The sequence below is a fragment of the Rhinopithecus bieti genome, unplaced genomic scaffold, assembly GCF_001698545.2.
Source record: "Rhinopithecus bieti isolate Rb0 unplaced genomic scaffold, ASM169854v2 scaffold_7870, whole genome shotgun sequence".
In the NCBI taxonomy this organism is placed as follows: domain Eukaryota; kingdom Metazoa; phylum Chordata; class Mammalia; order Primates; family Cercopithecidae; genus Rhinopithecus; species Rhinopithecus bieti.
Window position 1 is genome coordinate 424,212 of NW_016805645.1, and position 11,158 is coordinate 435,369.

An 11,158-nucleotide genomic window follows, 5' to 3' on the forward strand; every position below is an offset into this window, starting at 1 on the left:
CACTGGCCATGTTGGCCAGGCTGGTCTCAAACTCCTAACCTCAGGTGATCTACCTGCCTCAGCCTCCCAAAAAGCTGGGATTACAGGCATGAGCCACCATGCCCAGCCCACTGTAACCGTTTTTCAGTGTACAGTTTAGTGATATTAAATACATGCATAATGTTCTAGTACCGTCACCAGTATTCAGCTCTAGAACTCTTTTCATCTTGTAAAACAGAAACTCTATATCCATTAAGTAATAAAATTCTCCTTCCTCTTTGTTTTTTAGAGATGTGGTCTCATTTTGTCCCCCAGGCTAGAGTACGGTGGCACAATCATAGCTCACTGCAGCCTCGAACTTCTGGGCTCAAGGGATCCTTCCGCCTTAGCCTTCCAAGTAGCTGGAATTACAGGTGTGAGCCGCTGCACCTGGCTTGCTTTTCTGACAGGTTCTTGAAGGGAATCCATTAAAGACTAATTAATCAGAGGTATCCAGGAGTGAGCGTTCCTTCACCCTTTTGTATAAAGCTTCTCTTTGCTTTGTGAAGATCTGAGTGGCTATTGTTACAATGTGAATCAGGTTTCACTCTTAGGCAGTGGGTTCAGGAATAGAAAAAAACACCAACTTGCTCAGACACGTGTATCAAATGGCAAGATGATCTCACCAAGCACTGTCCTCCTCAGAATTTATTTTGGGTGCAACACACATTAAGGACATAGTGGTAAACCAGGCTTGGAAGCCATCTGTGTGAGAGATTTGCCAGAGGCATGAAGACATTGTATCCCCAGTGTCTCTGAAAAGGAGAGCTCTTTGCCTTCCATCACAGGCATAGGCAAGTACCCTGCAAATCGCTTCCCACTCAACACAATAGTTCTTGTTGCTATTTTATTTGTGAGCTACGTCATACATGCAGAGGAGTAAAGAAAACATATGTGTCATTCAATTGTCAGTATAAATTGAACACCCATATAACCACCACCAGGTCTAGAATAGTATTCAGCCCCCTCCCAGCAGCCCCTGTGTGTCCCCCTATTCCATCCCCTTCCCTCCCCCAGAGGTGGCCACTATCCGAACTTGTGGAAACCATTTTCTTTTTTTCCTCTTTTGTGTTACAACTAAGTGTGCCCCATAAACAAGCATCAGTTTATGAATGTCGTATAAATGGAATTAGACTGGGTGCAGAGGTTTACGTCTGTAATCTCAGCACTTTGAGAGGCCAAGGCAGGTGGATCACCTGAGGTCAGGAGTTCGAGACCAGCTTGGCCAACGTGGTAAAACCCTGTCTACTAAAAATACAAAAAACTTAACTGGGTGTGGTGGCAGGCGCCTATAATCTCAGCTACTCGGGAGGCTGAGGCAGGAGAATCATTTCAACACTGGAGGTTGCAGTGAGCCAGGATCACACCACTGCCTGCCAGCCTGGGCGACAGAGGAAGCCCTTGTCTCAAAAAAAAAAATATATAGAAAAAAGAAAAAGGAATGATATCGTATGTATTCTTTGTGACTTGTTTCTTCCTCACTATTGTTCTTAGACAAGGTGTGAAGAGGCCTTTTTGGTGCCTCCTGATGTTTTCCAGGATGGTGGATTCAGGAGTATGCTGTCTTCACAAACATTTCTGGCCTCAAAGTCACACTGAGCAGCTTGGGCCTCCTAGCTCAGCCACTTACTAACTGTGTGACCTTTCTTGTCCTCCTTTGTAAAATCAGAACAAATTATTCCTGTAGACATGAGCACCTCAAGAGCAGGAGTGTTCCTCATTTGCCATTCTGTTCTCAAGAACTCACAGTGCCTGGTGCCTAATGAATCCTGAGTGAACACAGGAGACATGGTGAGATCATGTATGTAAGGGCCTAATGCCACCCCTGATTTATAGCAACTGCTCAATACATGAGATCCAATCTTATTATTGCCACAGTGTTATTTATTTGAATATGGGAGGCAGCCTCTCAGATGGCCTCCAAGGAGTCCCACCTCCTGGTATTCTTGTATTTGTACATCCCTTGACTGTACACTGGATATATTCACTTACTCCTAAGGAATAGAATGCAGCAGAAGGGATGGAATGTCACTTCCAAAATTATAAAAGACCATGGCTTTTATTTTGAGTCCTCTTTCTCACTGAGGTCTCTTGGATTGCTCACCCTGGAGGAAGCCAGCTGCCATGTCAAGAGGCAGCCCTGTGGGGAGGCTCATGTGATGAGGTGACCGAGTCCTGTAGATAAACACAAATTGTGAGCTTGGGAGTGGATTCTCCATCCAGTTGAGCCTTTGGATGGGGCTGTGGTCCACGCTGACAGCTTGACTGCCACCTTATGAAAGACCTTCAGCGAGAGGCACCCAGCTAAGCCATGCCTGGATTCCCGACCCACAGAAACCATGCGATAACAAATCTTTGTTGTTTTCCACGACTACATTTTATGGCAATTAGTTACACAGCGATAGACAACTAATGCAGTGTCTTTTCTTGGGTGAAAGAGTGCTGACAATTTTTAGAGCCTGTGGCAAACAAGGAGATGCACTGTTCAGATCCCCATTTAAGGGTGAACTCACTGCCCAGCTGCAAGGAGTTCAGTTCACTGACAGCCGTCAAGTCCACCTCAGCTTTCCAGCCAGGTCATGCTCTTCTTGGGACATTCTCCCTGGCCAATGACTGGTCAAGGGTTGGAACAATGACCTAGCCATCTCTGCTCAATGCTGGACCCCTCTAATGGGTAGTTTTTGCTTCAGAGCTTCCTGTTTGGCTGGTAGAGATTTTGACAGATCTCCCTCCATGGGTGTTGCTCCCCAATAAACCTTTCTGTTCCGTCTTCATCACAGCTTCTGCTTCAGAGAATCCATTCTGTAATGAAACATCTACTACACAGAAACTCAAGCTTTCATCCAGGTGCAGAGGTTCTCACCTGTAATCCCAACACTTTGGGAGGCCAAGGCAGGAGGATCGCTTGTGCTCAGGAGTTCAAGACCGGCCTGCGCAACATAGCAAGACCCTGTCTCTGTGACACACACACACACACACACAAATTAGCCAGGCATGGTGGTGCATGTCTATAGTCCTAACTATTGGGAGACTGAGGCAGGAGAATCACCTGAGGCCTGGGAGGTCTAAGCTGCAGTGAGCCATTGTTGTACCTCTACTCCAACCTGGGCAACAGAGTGAGAGCCTGTCTCTAACAATCAAACAATCAAGTAAAGCCTCAAGCTTTGTAGCCAACCCACCTGAGTCCAAATACAGACTCTGCCCCTTGCTAGCTCTGTGACCCTGGGCAAGTTACTTAACTTTTCTGAGCCTTGATTTTCTCACACGTAAAATGGATGACAAATAATGTAGAAGCTGAAATGGGATACTTATAGTGTAAAACAGAATTCCTAGCTTCTAATAATAGTTAAAGGATTTTTTTTTATTTTTTTTTTTTTGAGATGGAGTCTCACTTTGTTACCCAGGCTGTAGTGCAATGGCGAGATCTCGATTCACTGCAACCACTCTGCCTCCTGGGGTCAAGTGATTCTCGTGTCTCAGCCTCCCGAGTAGCTGAGATTATAGGTATGTGCCACCATGCTGGGCTAATTTTTGTATTTTTAGTAGAGATAGGGTCTCACCAGGTTGGCCAGGCTGGTCTCAAACTCCTGACCTTAAGTGATCCACCCGCCTCAGCCTCCCAAAGTGCTGGGACTACAGGTGTGAGCCACCGTGCCCGGCCAGGAGAACTATTATCTATCCACAGACTACACACCAACTAGTCTCTTTACATTTTGCATAAAATGTTACTGGCAATTGATTCAATGCATTGCCTATTATATCTATAGTAGACCTTTGACATTTGTGAGGATTATACCCTTTACCTTTATGAAAATACCACTGTAGCACATATTGTCACATATAAAAGAAAATAAAGTACAACTCAAAAGTACACATTACTTGTGTGTGGGGCGGGGTATGTGTGCCGAGACAGGGTCTCACTCTGTCACTCAGCACCCAGGCTAGAGTACAGTGACATGATCACAGCTCACTGTGGCCTCGAACTCCTGGGCTCAGATAATTCTTCTACCTCAGCCTCCCAAGTAGCTGGAACCACAGGCGCACATCACCACACCTGGCTAATGTTTATTTCATTTTTATTTTCATAGAGACAGGGCCTTGTTAGGTTGCCCAGGCTGATCTCGAATTCTTGGGCTCAATTGATCCTCTTGCCTCAGTGCTAAGTACTGGGATTTAACAGGCATGAGCCCCTGTGCCTAGCCTTCATTACTCTTTTATGTCCTTAACAGTTCTATAAGTAAGGCACTAAAGCTGTATAAAGCTATTAAAAATAAGTATGGCTTCAGTAATGCCAAAGCAATTTGGAGGATTGTTTCTCTTGTTGGCACTGAACCTTAACACATCAGAGGGCTGAGCCACTGCTGAATGCTACCCTTTTAATAAACCCAGACATCTGAAATGTAACAGGTCAAAACCTGTTTCTCCTACAGTCTGTGTCACCTTGATAGATAATTCTAAGCCAGAAAACAGGAAGCCATCAGTGATAGCTCCCTCTTATCCCTTACCTCCAATCCAACATCATGTCTTATTTATCTATTTGTTTTCCTTCAAAATGGCCTAAATCCCCTCACCCCTTTCCCTCCTCACTGGTACCACCCCAGCTTCTTCTCTTTCAAGAGCCTCCTCACTTGCTCTCCTCTAGTTTAGTATTCATGCCACAGCCAGATAGCTCTTTTTAAAACGCAAACAACGATGAATTTCCACAATTCCCCATGCATTTGGAATAAAGGCTATACTCTTTATCAAGACATCTGAGGCTCGGCGCAAGCTACCCCCAGCCCCTTTCCACAATCTGACCTGCACTCCCCAAACATTCCCTTCCAGAAGTCAGTTTCTCTCTTGTCTTAGATGCATCCAACACATAGGTGTTCCCTGTGTCTGGAACTCTCTTCTACATGCTCTGGCTGCAGGCTCCTTTTTCTCCTTCAGGTCTGAGCCTAAACATCACCTCCACAGGGAAGTCTTTATTAAGCATCCTCTGAAATAGGTTCCATCACATACAGCTTCCTCCTATTATTCACAGCCACAGCACCCACGTCATTTCTTTCTTTGCGTGCATCCCAGTTGGTCAGGACACACTTACTGGTTTATTGGAGGTTTCTCTCCATTTGTTGCATTTTCTTTGAGTGCAGAGGCCTTATTCCTTGTGTTCATCCAGAGCCAATCCCAGTGCTGACCACAATACAGACTTCATAAATACAGTAAATCCAGTAGTTCCCCCTTACCCAAGGGGGACATGTTCCAAGACCCCCAGTGGATGCCTAAAATCACAGATAGTACCAAATCTTTCTCTCTCTCTCTGTCTCTCTTTGTAAGTAGAGTATTTTAAATAGCTTTCAAGATACACATATTTTTTCTTTAAAAAATGTCTGTTGGTGGCCGGGTACAGTGGCTCACACCTGTAATCCCAACACTTTGGGAGGCCGAGGCAGATGGATCACGAGGTCAGGAGTTTGAGACCAGCCTGGGCAACATGGTGAAACCCCGTCTCTACTAAAGATAGAAAAAAATAGCCGGGTGTGGTGGTGGGCGCCTGTAATCCCAGCTACTCAGGAGGCTGAGGCAGAAGAATCGCTTGAACCTGGGAGGCGGAGGTTGCAGTGAGCCGAGATTGTGCCACTGCGCTCCAGTCTGGAAGACAAAGCTAGACTTAGTCTCAAAAAAAAAAAAAAAAAAAGTCTGTGGAGCAATTTTGTTCCTGAATTTTGCTGGTCATTCTCATGGTCCCGAGCTCCCGAACTCCGGGTCGTGGACGTAGCCGAGGGGGAGGCTGGGGGCCTACGCGGCCTGTCCTGGCGGCGCTCACAGCGCTGGTGGAGCAGCTCTGCCCGGTCTTGCCACAGATCATGCATGGCCGCCATGTGAGCTAAAACTTCCATTTATTTCAAAGCAGTAATAATTTAAAATTATAAAAATCTTTCCACCGCTGAACGTTTAGAGGGTGAGGTTAGACAGAGGACGGGGGCGATGAGGACGCCCCAGAAGGGACGATGTGGCCCACGCCTTCCCGAGCCAGGGAGCCAGTGGGCCGGGCCAGGATCCTACCCTGGAACAGGCGGGGCCTGTAGCGCTGACCAGTCAAGAGTGGCGCCGCTGGGGCACCCAGTCTGTGGGTGCCGTGTGGCGCTGGCTGAGGGTGGGTGGGAAAGGCCCCGCAGTTTCCCCGCAGCCTCAGGCGCAGCGGGCACGGGTGGGTTCCGTTCGACGCGGGCTCAGGAGTTACTTGTGGCGTTCTCGTTGCAGGGCGAGCTGGAGGAGGAGGAGGACAACGAGGAGAAGTTCATCCCAGTCAGGCCCGGGGGGGTTCGTGGCCGTGTTCTGTCCCAGGAGGCTTTTTCGGCAGGCAGGGCAGCTGCTCGCCCAGCGCGTCGTCGTCCTTGCACACGGGGCACTGGAGCCGGGAGCCTACGTGCTGCTCGGTGACGGCGACGGTGGGGAGGGACTGGATTTTCTCTTCATCTGCCTGTGGGGGGCCCGTGTTTTCAAGCCGAGGAGCTGTTTGATGGCGTCCAGGCCGTTGGCCCCTCAGGCGTATTCCTTAGGGTTTGAGTGCAGGACTCCCCAAGGACCCAGGCTGGGGATGGTGGCGGACGTGATGATGCCGTTGACGAGCTGCTGGATGATCCCTTCTAGCGTGGGGAGGCCTTTGTGCCGGGCAGTGGCCCCCCGCGTGGGGAGGCGGAGACGGGGATGCCGGGCTGGGTACGGGGCCAGGACTCTCTCCCACGGTCTCTCAGGGTCCTTGCTGCCGTCAGCCTGCGCCCCAGGAGGGAACGTGGGGATCTCGAAGCTGTCGTCAAAGATGCCGAAAGCAAACTGTCCGTAGCCCTGCGGCAGCGTGAACAGGTGCTGGTCCACGTTCTCCAACGGCGGTCGGCTCTGGTCCGTGGGGGCGGTGGCAGGAGTAGAATCGTTTTCTGTGTTCCTGGTCTCTTCAGGAAGCTCCTCCATAAAATCAGACATGCATCTTGGGCAGATATAATCCGACAGGCGCGGGACGATGTCCAAGGAGCAGCAGTGGCAGAAGAACCGTCCAAGCTGCGGCGACGCCTCGGTCCCTGCGAGGCTCCAGCCGCCGGCCGTTTGCTGCTCCCTGGCTGATCGACGCCCAACCCTTTTATATACTATGTTTTTCCCTACCTACATATTTATGATCAAGTTTCATTTACAAAATAGGCGCTTACAAAGTAAGCGATTAACAACAACAACGAATAATAAATAGAATAATTGAGTCAAATAAGGGTTACTTGAACAGAAGCACTGCAATACCATGGATTGGTCTGATAACTAACAGCTACTAAGAGACTAATGAGCAAGTAGCATCTACAGTTCAGATACACTAAACAGACGGAGGATTCACATGCCGGGAGGGGTGAAGCAAGGGGTGTGAGATTTCATCACCTCACTCAGAATGGCAAGCAATTGAAAACATGAATTATTTCTGGAATTTTCAATTTAATATTTTTGGACTACAGTTGACTGCAGGTAACTGAAACCGTGCATAAGGGGGCACTATTGAATCTGTATTTTGAATTTTCTAGCTAAGAATTTCACTTTTTTTACTTTTTTGAGATGGAGTCTTACACTGTCACCCAGGCTAGAGTACAATGCCACGATCATGGCTCACTGCAACCTCCGCCTCCTGGGTTCAAATGATTCTCCTGCCTCAGCCTCCCGAGCAGCCCGGATGACAGGAACCCGCCACCACACCCAGGTAATTTTTGTATTTTTAGTACAGACAGGGTTACACTATGTTGGCCAGGCTATTCTTGAACTCCTGACCTCAGGTGATCCATCCGCCTTGGCCTCCCAAAGTGCTGGGATTACAGGCGTAAGCTACTGCCACCGGCCAGAATATCACTTTTTTACAATTTTTTTTTTTTCTTAACTTTGAGACAGGGTTTCTCTTTGTCGCCCAGGTTGGAGTGCAGTGGTGCCATCACAGGTCACTGCTACCTCTGCCTCCTAGGCTCAAGCAATCATTCCGCCTCAGCCTCCCTAATAGCTGGGACGCAGGTGCCCGCAACCATGCCTGGCTAATTTTGTGTTTTTTGTAGTGAAGCGTTTCACCATTCTGCCTAGGCTTGTCTTGAACTCCTGGGCTCAAGTGATTCACTCGCCTCAGCCTTTCAAAGTGCCAGGATTACAGTCATGAGCCACATGGCCAAGAATATCACTTTTACCTTTAACAGATATTTTTCTTTTTCTTCTTCTTTTTTTTTTTTTTTTTTTTTTTTTTTGAGACAGGGTCTCACTCTGTTGCCTGGGCTGGAGTGCAGTGGCATGAACAAGGCTCACTGCAGCCTCAATCTCGGGCTCAAGTGATTCTACCACTTCAGCCTCCTAAATAGCTGGGACCACAGGCATTCATCACCCTACCTGGCTACCTTTTAAAATTTTGTGTAGAGACCAGGTCTCACTATACTGCCCAGGCTAGTCTCGAATTCCTGACTCAAATGATCCTCCCGTCTTGGCGTCCCAAATTGCTGAGATTACAGGCATGAACTATCGCCCCTGGCCAACAGTTATTTTTCTTTACTGCAAGAGCATTACCTTGTCATGGTAGAAAAGATTAGACTCCAGAGATTAAATAAAAACATAAAATCATGTTACCCCACATTTAGAGATAGCCACTATTAACCTTTGGATATATTCCTCCAGGGCCTTTTTAATGAATCTCAATGCAGGGATATATATGCTCCCAAGTCCTTCAACTTTCTGTGGTCGCCTATTCTTTGACAGCCAAATAAAATATCTTGGTCCCATGCCACATGCTAAGGGACATCAAGCCTTCTCCTGGTAATTTTCCAATCCCTGGTTCAGCTAAATCCCACCTCCATTTCCTAAAGTTGCTGTCTGCTCTCTTCTCTGCTTTGTCCCTGCACCCTCTACTCCATCTATCTCCTCCTTTGTCCCCAAAGGTCACCAAGCACTAAGTGGATAACAGATTCTTCTTTACTGGAGTTCAGGATCAAGAAGGTGACCCCTAACCAAGCACAAAGTAGGAGATGACATAAGGTTCAGCGCTGACCATTGCTGTCAGCAATGGAGATTTCTTATGGACTTCTGCGTCCAAGGACTTGCCCTGCTGCCATCTTGGTCTTCTCCCTTCCACCTCTAACCAAGTCCTTCCCCACTTTGCTACACATGTCAGGACCTTGAAAATAGAGTCTTTCTGACCTATCAGAAAGAAAGATCAGATTCCTGGTACTTCTGTTGTGCAGAACAGCTTAGCTCATCTATACATCTATACTTTTGTCTCCTAATAGAGCTTGTCCAGGTACCTGCTCTTTCATAGTAGGGGGAGGGGTGATAGTGGGATGGGGAATGAGACAAAAAAAGACAGAGATATCAAGAGAGTTTCCAAAACTAAGAAACAAAGTGTCATAGGGCCCTACAACCACCCTCTGTTTCAAAGACTCATTTGAATGGCTCACAGAACTCAAACAAATGGCTAGACTCATAGTTTAGTTCATTGCATTGAAAGAATACAGATTTACATCCTGATCTAGTTTGAAGGAAAAAGAAAGAAGGAAGGAAGGAAGGAAGGAAGGAAGGAAGGAAGGAAGGAAGGAAGGAAGGGAGGAAGGGAGGAAGGAAGGAAGCAAAAGAATACAGATTAGCAGCCTGGGCAACATGGTGAAATCCTGTCTCTACCAAAAATAAAAACAAAATAAAATAAAATAAAATAATTAGCTGGGTGTGGTGATGGGTGCCTGTATTCTCAGCTACTGGGGAGGCTGAGGTGGGAGGACCACCTGAGCCTGAGAGGCAGAAGTTGCAATGAGCCAAGATCATACCACTGCACTCCAGCCTGGCAGACAGAGAGAGACCCTGTCTCAAAAAAAAAGAAAGAAGAAAGAGAAAGAAAAGAAAAAGAAGAAAAGAAAGAAAGAAAGAAAGAAAGAAGGAAGGAAGGGAAGGGAAGGGAAGGGAAGGGAAGGGAAGGAAAGAAAAGAAAAGAAAAGAAAGAAAAGAAAAGAGAAAAGAAAAGAAAGAGAAAAAAGACAAGACAAGACAGGAGGGAGGGGTCAGGCACAGTGGCTCACGCCTGTAATCCCAGCACTTTGGGAAGCCGAGGCCGGCAGATCTTGAGGTCAGGAGATCAAGACCACCCTGGCTAACACGGTGAAACCCTGTCTCTACTAAAAATACAAAAAATTAGCCGGGCGTGGTTCCCAGCTACTCCGGAGGCTGAGGCAGGAGAATGGCGTGAACCCAGGAGGCAGAGCTTGCAGTGAGCCGAGATCACACCATTGCACTCCAGCCTGGGCAACAGAGCAAGATTGCGTCCCCCTCTCCCAAAAAAAAAAAAAAAAAAGAAAGGAGGGAGGGAGGAAGGACCCTTATTTACTTAACTGATCCCATATTATTAGACATTAACTTGTTTTCATTTTTTACTGTAATGGATAACACTTTAACAACATCCCTGTAAATTATGATGGTGGTGCTATGTCCAGTGCTGTTATGACTCAAAGAGAAATTCCCACATGATTACGCCCTGGTTCACCTTATGAGGAGGGAGAGCTCCCCTTGGGCTAAGTCCTAACACATCCAGTCTAGGGGACCTTACAAGTGTTGTGGCCCCAGGATAGTTACAAGGGGGTTGTTTACAGACAATGGGACAATGAGAAGCTGGCTGCCTTGACTCCCTACCCCATCCTCCAAATGGAAGGTGCCTCTCTCTAGAGTTCATCTTGAGGGCTCCGGATTCCTCCTCATTTTCCTCTTCCTCTGTTGTCCCTCCCCTCCCCATCCCACACCAAGCCCAGGTGCATCTCATCTTGGAGTTGTGAGGGAGAAAGCTCCAGACCCTTCCTGTGTCTCAGTCCAGCAACTGCTTTTACAGAGCTCTAAGGAGGGAGAAAAGCAAACCAAACCTTAGGGTACAGTGAATGAACAAGAGAAGGAGAGGAATATATCAAAAATACTCATTGTGAGTTGGGCACAGTGGCTCATGCCTGTAATCCCAACACTTTCGGAGGCCAAAGCAGATGGATTGCTTGAGCCCAGGAGGTCGAGACCAGCTTAGGCAACAAAAATTAGCCAGGCATGGTGGTGTGCACCTGTAGTCCCAGCTACTTGGGAGGCTGAGGTGGGAGGATCTCCTGAGCCCAGGAGGTTGATGCAGGACTAAGGC

The 11,158-nt window shown here is 47.6% G+C and overlaps 1 pseudogene across 1 annotated transcript; it reads right to left on the minus strand.

The window, feature by feature from the left end:
- Positions 1-5,880: 5,880 nt before the first annotated feature.
- LOC108530302 (E3 ubiquitin-protein ligase RNF126 pseudogene) lies at positions 5,881-10,774 on the minus strand (annotated as a pseudogene). The gene is made up of 2 exons (XR_001885795.1): positions 10,675-10,774; positions 5,881-7,142 (listed from the first exon to the last, which is right to left on the minus strand). The product of XR_001885795.1 is annotated as an E3 ubiquitin-protein ligase RNF126 pseudogene (transcript).
- Between the last annotated feature and the right edge of the window lie 384 nt (positions 10,775-11,158).